The 18,794-nt window shown below is 39.8% G+C and overlaps 1 protein-coding gene across 1 annotated transcript in view; it reads left to right on the forward strand.

Annotated features, from left to right (window-relative positions):
• AFG2A (AFG2 AAA ATPase homolog A) overlaps positions 1-18,794 on the forward strand; it is a 231,644-nt gene that overhangs the window by 76,515 nt on the left and 136,335 nt on the right. The gene's annotated exons all lie outside the window — the stretch shown is intronic.

The raw sequence follows: 18,794 nt of genomic DNA on the forward strand, positions 1-18,794 counted from the left end.
AGTCTGAACCCTTGGGTTTTAACGTTGTCTTCTTGTATAAATATATTTATATAATATGTTTAAGTAATAGCTTATTTAAGTATAATCGTTTGATTCCTCTCCTGCCTCCCCATTTTTCTTGTATAACGAAGGAATGAAAGAACTACAGCTTTGCTAAATGAAAAATTAAAAAGGAAGGTGGGATACAAGAGCTGTCCCACCTCATTAAAGATTAGGGAGAGAGTGAAAATAAGCAAGGTATTTTCACAGCCAAATGATTGTGGTGCCCTGAGATTATGACTTTTTGTACATGCACAGTTTGCTAAGTCACTTACTGCGGATACTTAGATAAGCTAAAGCTATTCTTATATGCAAGAGGAGAATAAATTTCTTATTGCTTCAGTTTGAGCTGAGATATGCATCTAAATCATGGGTTGTACTGATAAAAGCATTCTTGGTTAGGAAAAAATCCCTACAAATCCTGTCCTCATGCACAGTGTGGTCTCTTGCAGAGTGGCTGGTAGGTATAATTATATTCATGCCTTGATTCCATCATTTCAGCATCAGCAACCAACTCAGCCCTTCGCAAAGTATTTGCTATCTTGAAGGGAAGAAACCAGCAAAATATGAGGGTCTTGAAAGTGAGTTTGGTTTCTTTCATGTGTATATATGTGTGTGTTTCACTGGGATACAATGAAACTAAGACTTTACATAATATCAAATATTTATGTGGCAAATGGGATTGTTGTTATTTTCTGCCTTGCAGAGGAAAATAAAGGTAGTCTATCACTATTTTATATATTCCTTATTTTTTTAGTAGTTGCTCCAGCTATGTTTCTCTTTAAGGAGTAGGTGTTGTACCTAACTCTGTTTCTTAATATCACAATGGTCCTGTGTGTTAAATGCTTTTGTTTCAATAGTCATCTTATTGATGTGCATTAAATTATTACATTTTCTGTGTTTGTTTATCTGAATGTTAGCTGTAGGATGTGAATTATCAGAACATCTGGTGTAATTTGATTTCTTTAAAAATAAATACTCTCTAATTTGTTACCAGGAAGTGGAATAAGAAACTGGACATTTTGAAAGCTTTGTGCACATGTTTTTAAATGGCTCTTCAGGTTGCCAAAACATGGGGTCAGCAGATGGCAGTCAAACCAAAGTTCAGTCTGTTAGCTTGCATGAAGATTTCAAATACTCTGCCTGTAGGAGAAAGTGGAGAGAGAGACTGTATGACTGTGAGTCGTGTCAGAAGAGATGTTCTTACACATTTGTAAATAGATATCTGTTTGTCTGACCCTAGGAAAGAGAAGTTTTGATTTCTGCCTATCTGGGATTTGCATATGGTTTTTGTTTTAGGGCTTTGTACTCGGAAGCTCTTGATTGGTTTTTTGTTGTTTTTTTTTTTTTTTCACTACAGCTGTGGATATTTTGAAAAGAGCAAACTAGTGATGAGATTTCCTCACAGTCTAAAATTTGTCTAGTGGCTGAAGACTATTCAGTATTATATGCATTTTTATTTCCATCCTCTTCTAAAAAGTTGTGACACTCATACCCCAGTACAGATGCATTTGAGTAGTTGATAAAATAGTTTCCTGAAGGTGTGCCTTCTGTATGACACAATTGTTGCAATGCTTAGCTAGTAAAAAATGAGAACTGAAGGGAGTTGCAGAGTGCAAAATACCATTAAGCATTTATTGAGCTATTATTATATTTTCATGTTTTTGTTTTTCACTTTCAAACACATCAAACTTAAACCCCTCTTTTTTTCTCATTTTTCATCTCATTTTCTCATTTATATTGCAAATTCTGTCCTCTGTTGTGTTCTGTCTGCTATTAGGAGGGGAGGGGAAAAAAAAACCCAAACCAACAAAACAGAAAACCTTGTGGGAAAAATGCTCAAAGGTTTTATCATGAGTCAGTATTTTCAGTTCACACTTCACATCTCCCTTTCCGTGAAAGGGATTAACACTGCTTATTAATTGATGAGCACAGTTTATACTAAGCATTATTTAACATATACTGGTGGTATTACTGTACTTCCTGTTTTGTATTCACAATAATAGGTTTCTGAAAAGTTGCCTTTGTATAAATACCTCACTGACATTTTAGGCAAGTATATTCATGTCTTGGACTAAGCACGAAAGAGTAATGTGTTGGAACACTGCTAAAGAAGGAAATCTCTTTGTGTTTCATAAATGATACCCCTAAAGCCTTTTAAGAATATGCTTTTAAACGACAGCTATGCATTTGTTTTGTTTCTTTACTTCTTGTTATTCTGACTTAAATTGGCTCTACTGAGCCACAAAGGGAAAATTGCCGTTTCAGCAAGAAATCTTCTTTGTGACTGCAGTCCTTTGCAAGCAAATCTGAAATACTGTCACATGCAAAAGCAAATCTGCAGCATGTATCAGAATGCATTAAAAGAAAGTGAAAGTTTCAGAATAAATTGGAGCTATTAATGCAAGTACTAATTTCCTTGTATATCTATTAGTCCCATTTAAAGTCACTTGCAAAAAGAAAGGGAGGGAACCTAATGAGTAAGGGTTTTCACCAGACTTCATGGCTGAGGTTTGTTTGTAATGGCTATGGAGCTGCAAAGTTCTTATAATCATAGAATCATAGAATAGTTAGGGTTGGAAAGGACCTTAAGATCATCAAGCTCCAACCCCCCTGCCGTGGGCAGGAACACCTCACACTAAACCATGTCACCCAAGGCTTTGTCCAGCCAGGCCTTGAACACTGCCAGGGATGTAGTGTTCACAGCTTCCCTGGGCAACCCATTCCAGTGCCTCATCACCTCCACAGTAAAGAACTTCTTCCTTATATCCAATCTAAACTTCCCCTGTTTAAGTTTTAACCCGTTACCCCTTGTCCTATCATTACAGTCCCTAATGACGAGTCCCTCATCAGCATCCTTATAAAGCCCCCTTCAGATACTGGAAGGCTGCTACGAGGTCTCCACGCAGCCTTCTCTTCTCTAGGCTAAACAGCCCCAACTTTCTCAGCCTGTCTTCATATGGGATGTGCTCCAGCCCCCTGATCATCCTCGTGGCCTCCTCTGGACTTGTTCTAACAGTACCATGTCCTTTTTATGTTGAGGACACAACTGCACACAGTACTCCAAGTGAGGTCTCACAAGAGCAGAGTAGAGGGTCAGGATCAATCACCTCCTTTGACCTGCTGGTCATGCTCCTTTTGATGCAGCCCAGGATACGGTTGGCTTTCTGGGCTGTGAGTGCACACTGTAGCTGGCTCATGTTCATTTTCTCATTGTCCAACACCCCCAAGTCCTTCTCATCAGGGCTGCTCTGAATTTCCTTTTTGCCCAACCTGTAGCTGTGCCTGGGATTGCTGTGACCCAGGTGTAGGACCTTGCACTTGGCATGGTTAAACTTCATGAGGTTGGCATCAGCCCACCTCACAAGTGAGTCAAGATCCCTCTGTATGGCATTCCTTCTCTCTGGTGAATCAACAGAGCCACACAGCTTGGTGTCATCGGCAAACTTGCTGAGGGCACACTCAATTCCATTGTCCATGTCAGTGACAAAGATATTAAACAAAACCGGTCCCAACACTGAACCCTGAGGGACACCGCTTGTTAGTGGTCTCCAGCTGGACTTTGAGCCATTGACCACAACTCTTTGCATGAGGCCATCCAGCCAGTTCTTTATCCACCAAGTGGTTCATGCATCAAATTGATGTCTCTCCAATTTAGAGACAATGATGGCCAAAGCTGATAATGCACAGTGGAGGTCATGTCAGAACTAATTAGATTATGTTATTAAAAGCTATTTTCTGATGATTATTCACCATCTAATTATTGCTGAATCTCCAGAGTTAATCTCCAGAGAAGGAGAAAAAGTTTAGAGATAATGGTAATAGGGACTTTGTTTATATTAACGTTGAAATTAATAGAAAATAATAGTCTCTGTTAAGGGATTGAAAGTCCTCTGATAATGTTCATACTTACTCTTTGTTTAGAATGCATAAAATATATATCTTTACTGAAGTCTCTAAAAGAATAATTTTGCAAATGACCCTGTGTAAGTCTTACCTACCCCTCAGGTGTTGTTTACATGTACCATTTGCACAATCTGAGCTCAGATGGGCGTTAGTAGTGTATCGCTGCTGTGGTATGGAGGAAAAATGAAGTCAGGGAGCCTACTCTCATTCAGAATAGCTTTGGGGATCAAAGCCAGACTACATGTCTGCTGTTGAATTTGGGCCATCCTACCATTTGCCTTTGCACCTTGCCCAAACTGAAGGTGCAGAGGTGTTTTGCCTCTTGCAGAGTGGTCCAATCTATGTAGATGGTAAAGTCCAAAAGATTTTTTTTTTTCTCAGAGAAACATGTTTTAGTTGAATTCTGCCACTCTGGATTGACAGAGAAATGTAGTACAGCTTTTGTAACATTCTTAAGGATCTTAAAGTGTTGGTGCTCTGTACTTAACCCCTACAATTCTTCATCCTTGAAAAAAAAGCTGAATGGATGAAGGCTGCTGGAAAACCTTTCTTGTAATGCCACTTGATGAGGCTTGAAAAGCATGTGTCCATCCTTCTCTCACTAACTTCTGACCAGTACTTGTGTAATATGAAAAGGTTACACAATTTGTCATTTTAAATTGCCTACAGTTATCCACAGTTATGGCAAATGCTGCTTGCCCTGACAGCAAATGATACCCTCCATACCCTTCCTTTCTTGCTCTCCTTCAGCTTTTTGCTGAGGGAGCATAGGTGGAGTTTTTGCCAGTGTGCAGTGACTGCCCAGTATTCTCCATGCAGTCATGTGGTGGCAGTGAGAATCTTGTCTAAATAGATGTCCCATCTAAACAGATGCTTTAAAATAAGTCCTTGTCGTGGAGCAATGGGAAAAGATATAAGGGACTGAGAAAATGAGTCAAAGAGTAGGAGCAATTGAAACTAAACAGAAATAGTTTTCTTTCAGTGGGAAGATGGTATTGCCATTATGGTTGTGTTTCTTAGTACTGCACTTACATTTATGGAAATATTGAATTGTGCAGGTGAGGTAGTAGGGTGTATCCAAATGTTGGTGGCAGGAGAAAGCAAAGAAAGAGAAATGTGGATATAAAAAACAGAAAATAAGTTATGTGAGGGTTACTAGAACAATATTGCTGTTGTCTGACAGGGCACTGTTTAGACTGGGCCATGTCTCTGGATCTGTTTTCTTCACCTTCTAATTAGTACCAGGGGATAGCACAAGAGGATATGGCCTCAAGTTGCATCAGGAGAGGTTTAGATTGTGTATGAGGAAAAATTTCTTCACCAAAAGGATTGTCAAGCATTGGAGCAGGCTGCCCAGGAAGTGGTGGAGTCATCATTCCTGAAGGTATTTAGAAGATGTGTAGATGTGGTGCTTAGTGACGTGGTTCAGTGGTGAATTCGGCAGTGCTGGATTAGCAGTTGGACTTGATGATCTCAAAGATCTTTTCCAACTTTAATGATTCTATGGTTCTGTGTAGGCACACAATTGCTCTGTAGGATGTGTGAAGTGGTTTCTTGCATTCCAAAGTGCATAGAAAAAGTAAGCAAATAGAGTTTTTTTCTGCTTCATATTTAAGCTGCTAGCTATAGCGCTAGATATTTGCTGGTAAAAATCTCTGATAAAGATACTGTGAAAAATTCTTCCATGTTTATGCTGTCAGTTTCATTTCAGTTTTCATCTGGTCTCTGACATCCCAAAGATTTTGTGTGTTAATCCTGGAATTATCTTCATCTCATTTTATAGTCTGAGGGGAAAAAAAATGTGTGGAATTTCCTTTTAAGATACACTTGTTCCCTGTTTTTTAGATATGCTTCCTAGAGAAATGTCAGTTGGCAAAAGGCTAGCAGTAGCAAAGTTGTCTGTGCAGGCCCTGAACTGAAAAGAAATTAAGTCATTGACTTTCATGCAAGGTAATGCAAATTGCAGAAACTTGAATGAACAGAAATTTAAGTAACTTGTCAATAAATCTCCCTTGTGTGCTAATTTAAATTTGCCTCTCTGAAATCCAGCTTGTGTCTGATCTGCTCACAAGGTTTGTACAGTTCTGGCTGTGGTGGTGTAGCTGAATGTCCCCAAGAGCTGTATTTCTCTAGCTAAGCTGGCAGAAGACTCTGATGGAGCAGCAGTGTACTCTGACAGAAATTTTTTTGCTGATGTACCTGTACTTTTTCCCTGAATTATGTAAGCCAAGACAACAAAACCACCCCAAAACCCAAAATACAGCCCCCTCAAAAAACAAATACCCATCCAGCACTCAGTTCTTGGACTGCTGTGGTGTAAGAATCTATAGGTACCACTAGGAAAATAATGTCCAGCATTAACTAATTGAAATATTCTGGGCTTGCTTTTTGTTTTGGGCAGACATGTTTCTTGAAGTTTTCATGATGATGTTGTAGCTGATTCTGAGAATTGAAAAATAAATTAAAATTGTCAAGATTAAATCAAGTCTCTGAAAAACTCCAGGTTCTTCATCTTTGGAGTACTGGTGGTGATCTGAACAGGAGAATTGCTTTTGCTGGGAAGATTCACTTAGATTTGGCCATGGAAAATATATTTGCTCAGTAAATTTAATCAGCTTATCATGAAGTTCTGGAAACATCTACTCTGTGTTTTGGGTGGTCTGGACAGCATACTGCTTTCTGTGTGCAAACTGCAGTCTTGTCTTCCATGATGTCATTTGCCTGCAAAGCATGAAGTTAGACTTCGGGTTAGTGGAGAGGGAAAGATGAGAATTCAGAAGCGCCCTCCCCCCCTGCCCTGCCCTGGTCCTTCATGGTGAGGAAAAGGGCAGAAATATCTCAGAAAAGCACATCTATTAGTCTTTTGAGTGAATGTTAATCCTCCTCATTTTATGGTCATTGTAGCATGGTATCACAGACAGAAGGCAAGAATGGAGCCTTCACCTTGTTTGCAAATGACGTGATTGAGGTGTTGCTTGTGGTCGTACTAGATACTTGTGCAGAAGCAGAGGTCTAATTGTCTAATTGTAACTGTACCAGAGCTCTTAAATAGCATCCATTTAGTCACCCAGACTTTCAGAAAAGTCTGTGTTTGGTTGTGATGCTAGTAACCACTGGACCACATTTTCTTCTTAGAGGCCAGAAAAAGAAGCCAAGTCTTGAAAGAAATACTTTCTCTGTTGCCTTGTAAATAGTAGTATAATTCACAGGCTATGTATGTGTGGTAGGGCTTTTGGGTGTCTGGTCCATGTACAGAATAACATCCTTCTGCTACCACAAATTGTTCTCTACATCCAGATGGAAAGTGTTGGTCTGTGGATTGGCCATTTACATCAGTGTATGCAAAGAGGTTATTGGGAGCTCTGGTGATAGACAGGACCACATTGTGTTGGGCACTGTACACAAAAAAAACCTGTCCCTGCCCACCATAAGAGGTGAGGACATGAGCTGCTGTTTTTTCAGCAGTGTGCCACGTGATGGACTGTCTTACTTTCCTTGCAGATAGTTCTTTTAAGCTTCAGAAAAATGCATAGAGGGAATCTGATAAAAGACACTTCCAGGCTGTAAAGCAAGGTGCTGGGAGTTTACCAGACCTGCATGGGTAGTGGCCACCTTATTTTGTTCTCCTTTATGTGTATGTTATAAGGTTCTGCTGAGATTTCATGAGTCTGAAGTATTTGTTTGAGTGATTGCTTATGGATGGCTCAATGCCAGTTAAAATATCTGCTCTGAGTATAGCAGCAATCAAAAAAAACAGTGTTATGATACTGAGCAGTATAGGGATGATATAAATATAGTTTGATGTTTTGCTCTCAAATGGAATAATGTGGCCAGTACTGATACAGTGCTGAGTGCTTCAGAGTTCAGCAATCTCAATCGTTTGGGGAGTACAACAACTTTCAGATAAGGGAACATGTCATTTATTGTTACAATTTCAATCTTGGCTGAATGTCAGCAAGAAGAATGAATGGGAAAGAAGATGGAATTAAAATAGCGGTATGTATTCCTTGTAGCTTGAGGGAAATAATCGTCTTGAGTGGGTAAGTGGCTGACTGGTGGCTAACAGTGCTAAGTGTCTAATAAAAGTACTGATTTTTTAAAAGTATCAGAGAATAAAGAAATAGCTCGTAGCAATCACTGTCAAACAGTGTCACTGAGATGAGCATCTTAACCAGATTACACAATGGAATTTCTCAATAAAGCTATCCAGACTTAAAGAAGAAATATTATATAAATATAAAACATGTATATGTTTTAAAATTAATTCAAGTCCTTATAAGTGATGGTATTAGTCACCCTTTGCTTCCTGGAGCTTTGAGGATCCTCACCAAGTGGACACGTCTGATTCACAACCAGCATCAAAGGTAGTCATCTGTTGGGGTAACTCTTCCTTTGCATGACATATACTTCTTTATTTGCTGTGGTAATTGTGGGGTAACTTACCCATCTTAATTTGAGTTGTAAGTTGCTTTGCAAGGAAAATGTGCATTCTAGCCACCATGGCAGGGAAGCTGAAAGGCAAAATATGGTTGTCACGTAGAAAGCATAAAGATAATGCAACTTCTTGTAAGCAAATGAGTCATAGTGGTTCCAAGTCTGTATGTACATGCTCAGCTTGAAAGATGGGAAGTATGCAGGTAATGTTTCTGTCCTGATGACAACATCTCTGTCAAAGATATGTGTGGTAAAATAGACAGGTCGTGTTTTGTATAATAATGGCTATATGTGTGTTGGACATGTGCAGCTTTTTTTTTTTCTAAGACTTAGAGAAAAAATATTTTCTCCTAAGCATCATTTTCAGTGAAGTAGATTGATGTCATTTGCTGAGGCACATGGTAGTTTTGCCATCATAAATTTGACATGGCCGTATTATTCAAACTCCTTGGCTGTAAAGAAGTTTATCTAAATGTGTGTCAGTAGAGCTTTTAAGCCACACTACACAAAACAAACCATGTCATGCCACTTTTATATGTCTGTACTGTATAATTTTTTTTAAAAATTTTATTGAAGGAAAATGTATTATTTTTTATGATATTTTTTGTTAATCATGAGATATACTCCTCCCTGTGCCTGTAAGAAAGGACAATATTTAATTAAGATACAGAATATAATAACTGAATTTAAAATACCTTTCTGTTTATCAGATTGCTGGACTAAGAAGGTCTGATGCTTTGCAACCTTCCCAGCCTAGGGAAAAATCCAGAAAGCCAGACTCCTCAGTGAAATGCTCAGGATCCTCAGTGAAGACTCTCAAGGTTGCCTGTGGTGGTTTGCAAATTTTTGGTCCTTAAGCTCAAATCTCTGGCCAGTATTTAACTACAATTTCTGCCCCCTGCAAGGAGGAGGTGAAGTGTGTATGTGCAGCAGGGAGGCAGGACAGGGGTTTTGCTGTATTTTGTCTCTTAGCTGTAGCTGTCGGGAATGGCAGACGAGATTTTGAGAGCGACTATAAGGCAGTTCTGGGAAGGCAGAGGATGGTGCAAGACAGAGGTGATCCATCCCTTCTTCCTCTTGAAGTTGGCTACTTATGTGGTTCTGGAAGGCTTGCAGGTGGCAGAAGTAACCAAATGTACATAGTAATTAAGTGATAATTCTCCAAATTTTAATAATGCAATTCTTCATATTTTAGTAGGTATCTGTGAATTTTTACTTTAGTTCTGGTGTTCTCTTATTCCCCCTTATCTCAGCTGTTTTATTTCAGCCTGTCAAGGAAGAGGGAGAAAAGAGACTGCAAATGTGTAGGGACAGTCTTGTGCCTGTGGAGCAGATTACCTCTGGGACATACAGCTGAGATGTTTGAAACACTTTTGAGTTTGGCAGCTTTGTGTTTGCTTTTGCTTTTCCTTCCTTTTTAGTCTTCCAGTAATAGGCCCCTTGTTCCAAAGAACAAAACCAGCACTTAGTGGTCATTCAGAAAGATTCATTAAAACCAGGAATGGAGTAATTGTAAACAGACACCCCACTCCTACCATCCCCCCCTTTCATTCTAGCTCAGGGCACAGCAGCCGTGTGTTGTCTGGCTCCAGACAATTTTGGGGATTAAAAAAGGAACAATAGCCTTTGGAGGTTAAAATAACCTTTCCTTATTCATCTGTTACAGTACTTTCTTAGAAAACTGAAAAAATAACTCCCATTTTAATTTTTTTAAACCACACTTTGATAAATGTTCTCTTTGTAAAATCCATAGGATGACTCTAAAAAGTAAAGTAGAAATAGTAACTATGCTAAGCTTTTATCACAAAAGGTAAGAAAGGTGGGAAACAGCAACATGAAGGTTAATTATGGCAATTTTCCTATAGACTGAGGTAACGGGTGTCTAATAAAGCTGTGATTCACCCATCGTTTGTCATTTTTACAACATCTATCCAATAAGTATTGCAGGTTTATTAACCTTTGTGCTTGCCAAGAATTGTTCGGGTGGTGTCAGTTGTGGACAGTAGCTGTCATTTGCTGAATTGGTGGCACTTGTGGAAGTTGTTTCATCACTGAGAGGTTTTTTTAATTACAGAATTATGAAAGGGAGCTGAAGATGTGCTCCAGGTCCCTCTCCTCCCTCCCTTTTGACTCCGCAGCTGCAGAGCCCTTGCAGGGTGCATACTGCCTTCCCTGCCCTCATCAACTTTGCCCAGGACCCAACTAAAGATGTGGCTACTGCAATGCCAGAAGTTTAGATGCAAAAACAGGTGCAGAAGTATTTTAACACTTGCAACTACTCCAAAATTTAGGGTTTTTTGGTAGCAACCAGGGTGCATTGCCAATGGGTAGATACTTATTTAATAACTGGGGCATTTTAGCGAAACAGGTGTATTGGCAGTGCATCTTGTGTAAACTGTTTTGTTACCTGCGCTTGTGTGAGGAGCACTTGTGAGCTGGAGAACCAGATGACTTGAAAGCAGGACAACCAGTCTGTTTGTCTGACCTGACACTGGGGTGGCACAGAGAGAAACTGGACTTGAGCCAAACCAGGTATGAGATACCAGTATGGTAACAACAACAGAAATGTTGCTTTACACGTGGTGTGGAGAAATGGGTCTGAGTTTAGTTTGGGGGTTAATTGAACTGTATGACTGGTACCTGAATTAACTTGTTTTGAATTATCCTGTGTATCTTCTCATGACCCAGTAAAATAAGTGAGGGGTAACTAAATGGAATTGCTGTGAGAGGATTTTACTGAAAGGTTCAGGTGCAAAAGTTGTTAAAGCCCAATTACAGCACTGTTGTTGCCATTGTGATTGGATAGTGTAACTGCTTGAAAATAAATACCATCTAATTATTCACTGTTTTTTAGGCAAGTTATTGGGAGGAAATTAAATGGTTAGTGTGCTGATGAAACTTTTCTTTTGGTTAACGTCTGTTCTGTTTATTTAAAAGCTTGTCAGAGTGCACTTTTTTCTTTCTTTTTTTTCTTTTTTTTTCTTCTTTCTTTTTCTTCTTTCTTTTCTCTTTTTTCTTTTTCTTTTTTTTTTTTTATTCCTTCCTGGTTTTGTTTTTTGTTTTCCACCCCCTTAAAGCAGAAGACACCAAAGCAGGAGGAAGGACAGGTCTTGTAGGGTCTGTTCACTTAACAAAAGCAGAGAGACAGGTTCTGTGTGCATGCTGCCAGATTGATAGGATGTGGGCACTGTTGCTTTCACCTCCAGCCTAACCTTGTGGCAGAAGACCGTATAAGTGGTCCCATAAGTGAGGTGTACATGTTGAGTCAAAGCTCCACACCTGTTCTGTGTCATAACAACTTCATTTGTGCATGGGGGGAGCAATGGAGAGGAAATAAAGTGCCTTACTTCTCACAAGGTCGCCAGAGGCATAATGTCTTTGAGTCAGGAAAACTCTGGGGTTAAGTGCTGGCATTAAAGAAATTAGATGGTACTCTTCTGTCTCCCTCTTTCTGTGCTCAAGATAGAGCTTCATAACTGCTGTTCTGTCACAGGAGTGGCTTTTAGAAGAATGTTTTATTATGCATTCCTATCTGAAGTGCTTTGGGTTTCTGCAAAAAATACTATCAATGAAAGATATATTCAGTGAGTTAGTTATTTAAGTATTAGCTTAGTTGGATAATTAGGTCCTGAGGCCTTTCCTCTTTCTGGAGAACCAGAACAGTTTTCTGTTCTGTCAGCAAAGCTTTGACCTAACTCTTTGGCTTGTCCTTGTGAGTTTCCTTATAGCTATGAATATCTGCAAACACCATTATTACAAACACCTCTGAAATCGTATTATGATGAAGGACAGTTATTACTTTTTACCAAATCTTTTGTTTTCTTTTGACTTTATTAAGTGAGCAAAGATATCCCAAGAAAATGTTTATTTTTTATTTTACTACTTTTTTTTAATAGTTTTAGTTAACTTAGTTTTAGTTAATAAGTTGATGCTTCAGTGAATGGATCTCTTACCTAATGAATTATGGAAGAATATACCAATCTCACACTTGACTTGCAGTGCTATCATCGCTTTTCCCCTACCTTTAATTCCTTTAATGACCTGATTTGCCTGTCCTGGGACAGTGTTTTCCATCAGAGACTGAAACAGCATTGCAACTTGGCAGCATGCTCATACCCACACAAGCACATTTTTCTGTTCTTTGATTTACTAATCTCAGTCCTTCACTGGTTCATTCCTCTAAGTAGGAGGTTATGGTATATCCGCAGAGAGTATTGTCAGAGCTGCATGCTTCAACTTACAGTTAAGGAAGATGGAATTTCTCCCTGAATCTGTTCAAATCACATGAAAAGTGAGTGGGAGAGGTGTGTTATCATCTTGGTAGCGGTATTAGTTTGGGTCAGTGTCAGGTACCATAAAGCTATTATGCTTTGATAATCAGTCATCAATACATGCACAGCCAGGGCTGTGAAGGGCTTATGCTGATGTGACTCAGAGTGGTATTTGAGGGCTTTCTTTTCTAGTAATACTTGTATTCAGATTCTCTTGGTACAAAGATCTTAAAACTCAGATTAGTGTGGTACTATATATTTGTATACCTCTTACTCATCTGTCTCTTTCTTCACCCAAATTTATTTTTTAATTGTGTTACCTTTTTTTTTGTGTTGAAATACACTTGATAGGAGTGATGAAGCTTGGGATTCAGTGATTAGTGCTGTTTTGGATCTGCAGATACCCTTTATACAGGTGAGCCTAGTTGTTTCTGTCGGATTTTATATGAAGCTGCTGATTACTTATGCAGATGTATTCTTACTACTATGCTACTATTTATAGTCCTTGTAATTGTAAACTGTCAAAATATCAGGGGGTTAGGGCCCTGGATCTTTGTTACATCAGAACTGAACATACCACGGGTGGGATGTTACAGGGGTCCTCTTGCTCTAAGCTGTGGCTGTGAGGAAGTAGGGAAGGAGAGGCTGAGAGAGCTGGGTCTCTTTAGCTTGGAGAAGAGGAGACTGAGGGGTGACCTCATCAGTGTTTACAAATATGTAAAGGGTGGGTGTCAGGATGATGGAGCTAGGCTTTTTTCAGTGATATCCAGTGGTAGGACAAGGGGCAATGGGTGTAAACTGGAGCATAGGAGGTTCCACGTTAACATCAGGAATAACTTCTTTACTGTAAGAGTGACGGAGCACTGGAACAGGCTGCCCAGGGGGGTTGTGGAGTCTCCTACGTTGGAGATATTCAAGGCCTGTCTAGACAAGTTCCTCTGTGATGTACTCTAGGTTACCCTGCTCTTGCAGGGGGGTTGGACTAGATGATCTTTCGAGGTCCCTTCCAACCCTTGGGATTCTGTGACACATAGGGAATATGGAATACAGGCATCTTTAGGAAAGAGGACCATTGGACCCAGAAAGCCAAAGAGGAAACTTCAGCAGCCTCACTTCTCTTCCATTTTTAGGTATAAGAAGTTTGAGAAATTGAACTCATGTTTAGAGTCTTTATCAGAATTTCTAAGTGTGAAATTGAGAGAGTAAAACATGTTTAAAAAAAATAGTAATTACACATTATTGCTAAGACTTAGTGATAGTCCAGTAATGTAAAGCACATGATTTTCCTGTCATGGAAAATGGCTGTGCTTTCAAATATGAAAACACGCATGGAATATCTCAGCTTTCTGCATTTGGAAACCACGTTTCCAGTTTTGACTTCCACTGTTGTCATTGTGCACAATGGCTTCTGTAATGTGTAAATATAGAGTCCAGTAAAAGGGTGAAGGTAGGTTGCAGTCTTGCATAGAGGAGATAATACTAGATTTAAAAGAGATAAAAAAAAAAACCACACAAGCATTGTACATTACACCGATGCAGTTACTTTTGAAGTGGTAAGTGCTGTAGTATTACCACAGTTGTTCTTCCTTGCCTTTGTTCTGTTATTGACTAAGAAAAGATTGTTGTTTGATAAACAACGTGCAGCATTGGATGCCAGATGAAAGCATAGCCAAGAGATTAGATTACATTATCAAGGGACAGAGGGAGGAAGATGCCTTGAAAACCGGTCTGTTACAAGTCACCAAGTAATTATCAAGTTTGTAATTACAAAGGGGTAGCCTCTTCTTTCTGTTCTAAATGTTACTTATGATTAAAAGCAGATCACTGGGGGAGAGGGGAACAGGAGGAGGAAAAGAGGGGAGGGCTTTGTTTTTTCTCCATCCAGATTGTTGTTGAAACAAGGAAAAGCTGCAGAAGTGCAAAAAGATCTCTAATAGCGTGTATGTACATGCATATTGGGAGAGCAAAGACAAAGGGATTGTGAGAGCTCTGAACTTTTGATTTCTCAGCAAAGTAGGTGTAAAAATCAATCCGAAAATAATTCTGTGAAGATTACAATTTTTTCCAGTGTAACGAAGTCACAGGTCTAGTTTAGCCTATGTGAAAAGAGAGAACAGTATCAAGTGAAACCAGTTTTCAGAAAATGGTGTGACTTTTTGAAGAACAAAGAGACAGCAATCCTAAAGGCCCACTAGTCTTGTGCTCCCACAAATCCAGTGATCAGTAGTGGTGCTATGTGTTGGAATATCTCCACTTCTGTCAACACAGGTTTCAAAACTGAGGGAAAGATAAAGTTCAAGTTGTCAGGTAATTTATTCCGTATTACACCTAATGCTAGTATCTCCACTGACAGATACTATAATTTTGCCATGTGCCATGTTTATTCTTCTGTGTCACAGTTCATTGTAAACATCAATTACATTTTTGCTAGCTGCTATGACTGTAATCTTAAATATGAATATATATTATAGAGCACAAGCAAAATCTCAGAATATGACCCAGGGAATCCCTAGCATTGTGCCTCCTACTGTTTCAACCATTCTGTTCATCTCTTCCACATTTCTAATCAGGTATTCCTGATACCCTTTTTTAATTTCAGAAGGGCATTCTTTATTTCAGTTGCAGTGCTCATAATAGCAGACCATCTTCTGTTGATCAGAGCATAAAATGGTGGGGCTAATTTCAGCATTCTTCCTGGTCCTACCTTATGCTTTGTCTTCTCTTTTGTGGCAGTCCTAGATGTTAATAAAAATTTTAACTGCTGTATTCTTGGACCTAAAATTCTGAGGCTCGACATGGCCAGTGTGTAGCTTTTACAGTGAGAAGGGCTGAGCTCTGCTTCTTGTGGGTTTAGGTAGTATCTGGAAATAATGGAAGGAAAACTCTTCATTCTGATAATTTTTTGGGTTTGTACTATAAGACTGGGTTGTGCTGTTCCATAGAAGAGTAATTCTGGATTGATTCCCTGGGCTTGTGGTGCAGGGGCGTTTGGGAGGAAAGAAACCTAAGTGAAGTGTGTGCTGAACTGAAAAGCTATCTGATTGATGCAATTCCAGGTTAAAGCTCCTGTGGCCTAAGAAGTGATAAACACTGAGTTGTTGTCAGCTTGCCATCTCTTGCAGAATTGGCCTAAAACTTAGTGTTATGTCTGAATCAGGAAGAACTTCTTTTCTGTAAGAGTGACAGAGCACTGGAACAGGTTGCCCAGGGGGGTTGTGGAGTCTCCTACGTTGGAGATATTCAAGGCCGGCCTGGACAAGTTCCTGTGTGATGTACTCTAGGTTTCCCTGCTCTTGCAGGGGGGTTGGACTAGATGATCTTTCGAGGTCCCTTCCAACCCTTGGGATTCTGTGATTCTGTGAAAAGGTCTATCATTTGCTTACTGGTCACAGGGACAGCAGATGCTGACAGCAGAGTGAAATGTCTTTGCAGGTTTTCAACTTTAAAAGTCCTGGATTAAATAAGTAGAGCCAGTATTTTGTGAGAGATTTCAAGGGAAACCTGCAAAATATCTCAGGCTACTTCCTCAATTAAGTTCAGCTGCAAAAGAAAATAAGCACAGGATTTGGAAGCCAAAGAGAATATTGATAAATAAGCCGCACTAGGTGTTTTTCTATTCCTAACAAACAATATTGTTGAAGAGGACAATGAGGGTGCTGTTTTGATGAGATTCTAACACATGACTGGAATAGCTTTGAGTAAAACATGGAATTTTGCTTTGTTGACAGTAGGGTTTTTTTCTTTGTTGACAGATGGTACTGAAACAGTCTTTACGTTCAGTGCTAATGTGAGGTGGAAACACTGGAAAATGTGAACTTTGTTATGAGTTTTCACATGGCTCATGTATGAAAAGGCTTCTCACAGGCTGAAGAGCAGGGAGCACATTAACTTGTTAGTGGCACGGACTCAGTCTTCAGGTAGCACATGAATTGCTGTGAACTCAGCAGCATTATTCCATGGTCTTAATTTAGGAAGAGTTTGGAAATACTTGAGTCCTACATTAGATCTGATTCTCTTTGAATTAATCAACAAATTACAATACAAGGTATTTTTGACATTCACTAATATACATTGTCCACATAGAATCATAGAATCATAGAATAGTTAGGATTGGAAAGGACCTCAAGATCATCTAGTTCCAACCCCCCTGCCATGAGCAGGGACACCTCACACTAAACCATATCACCCAAGACTTCATCCAGCCTGGTCTTGAACACTGCCAGGGATGGAGCATTCACTACCTCCCTGGGCAACCCATTCCAGTACCTCACCACCCTCACAGTAAAGAATTTCTTCCTTATATCCAATCTAAACCCCTGCTGTTTAAGTTTCAATCCATTACCCCTTGTCCTATCACTACAGTCCCTAATGAATAGTCCCTCCACAGCATCCCCATAGGCCGCCTTCAGATACTGGAAGGCTGCTATGAGGTCTCCACGCAGCCTTCTCTTCTCCAGCCTGAACAGCCCCAACTTTCTCAACCTGTCTTCATATGGGAGGTGCTCTAGGCCCCTGATCATCCTCGTGGCCCTCCTCTGGACTTGCTCTAACAGTTCCATGTCCTTTTTATGTTGAGGACACCAGAACTGAACACAGTACTCCAAGTGAGGTCTCACAAGAGCAGAGTAGAGGGGCAGGATCACCTCCTTTGACCTGCTGGTAACGCCCCTCTTGATGCAGCCCAGGATACGGTTGGCTTTCTGGGCTATGAGTGCACACTGCTGGCTCATGTTCATTTTCTCATTGACTACCACCCCCAAGTCCTTCTCATCAGGGCTGCTCTGAATTTCCTTTTTGCCCAACCTGTAGCTGTGCCTGGGATTGCTCCCACCCAGGTGTAGGACCTTGCACTTGGCATGGTTAAACTTCATGAGGTTGGCATCAGCCCACCTCACAAGTGTGTCAAGGTCCCTCTGAATGGCATTCCTTCCCTCTAGAGTATCAAAAGAACCACACAGCTTGGTGTCATTGGCAAACTTGCTGAGGGCGCACTCAATTCCATTGTCCATGTCAGCAGCAAAGATATTAAACAAAACCGGTCCCAACACCGACCCCTGAGGGACACCACTCATTACTGATCTCCAGCCGGACATTGAACCGTTGACCACAACTCTTTGAGTGCGACCATCCAGCCAGTTCTTTATCCACCGAGTGGTCCACCTATCAAATTGATGTCCCTCCAATTTAGAGACAAGGATGTCATGTGAGACAGTGTCGAACGCTTTGCACAAGTCCAGGTAGATGACGTCAACTGCTCCACCCCTGTCCATCACTTTTGTAGCCCCATCATAGAAGGCCACCAAATTGGTCAGGCAGGATTTTCCCCTAGTGAAGCCATGCTGGCTGTCACCAAGCACCTTGTTGTTTTTCATGTGCCCTAGCATGCCTTCCAGGAGAATCTGCTCCCAGATTTTGCCAGGCACAGAGGTGAGACTGACTGGTCTGTAATTCCCCGGGTCATCCATTTTCCCCTTCTTGAAAATGGGGGTTATATTTCCCTTTTTCCAGTCGTTGGGAACTTCACCTGACTGCCATGATTTTTCAAATATGATTGCCAGTGGCTTTGCAACCTCATTCGCCAGCTCCATAATGTGGACTTGTGTGTGGAGAGCTGCCTGCCCTAATATAGTACTACTTAGTAAGGTCCCAGCCTTACCAAAAAGGTTCTCTCCCTCCTCCTCATCCTAACATTTTTCTTTTTCTTTTTCTTTTTCTTTTTCTTTTTCTTTTTCTTTTTCTTTTTCTTTTTCTTTTTCTTTTTCTTTTTCTTTTTCTTTTTCTTTTTCTTTTTCTTTTTCTTTTTCTTTTTCTTTTTCTTTTTCTTTTTCTTTTTCTTTTTCTTTTTCTTTTTCTTTTTCTTTTTCTTTTTCTTTTTCTTTTTCTTTTTCTTTTTCTTTTTCTTTTTCTTTTTCTTTTTCTTTTTCTTTTTCTTTTTCTTTTTCTTTTTCTTTTTCTTTTTCTTTTTCTTTTTCTTTTTCTTTTTCTTTTTCTTTTTCTTTTTTTAGAATGAGAAAAAGTTAACTCTTTTGTAGGAGTTAAGCATTACTATAGTATTTCAGAGGAAACTATTCAAATCTTAAAAAAAAGCGCAGCCAGAAAAAAGGAGATGGAAGTAGAGAGGTGGAGGTAGAGAAAAGCTCCCCA

Source organism: Melopsittacus undulatus, chromosome 5 (genome assembly GCF_012275295.1).
Source record: "Melopsittacus undulatus isolate bMelUnd1 chromosome 5, bMelUnd1.mat.Z, whole genome shotgun sequence".
NCBI classification, from domain to species: domain Eukaryota; kingdom Metazoa; phylum Chordata; class Aves; order Psittaciformes; family Psittaculidae; genus Melopsittacus; species Melopsittacus undulatus.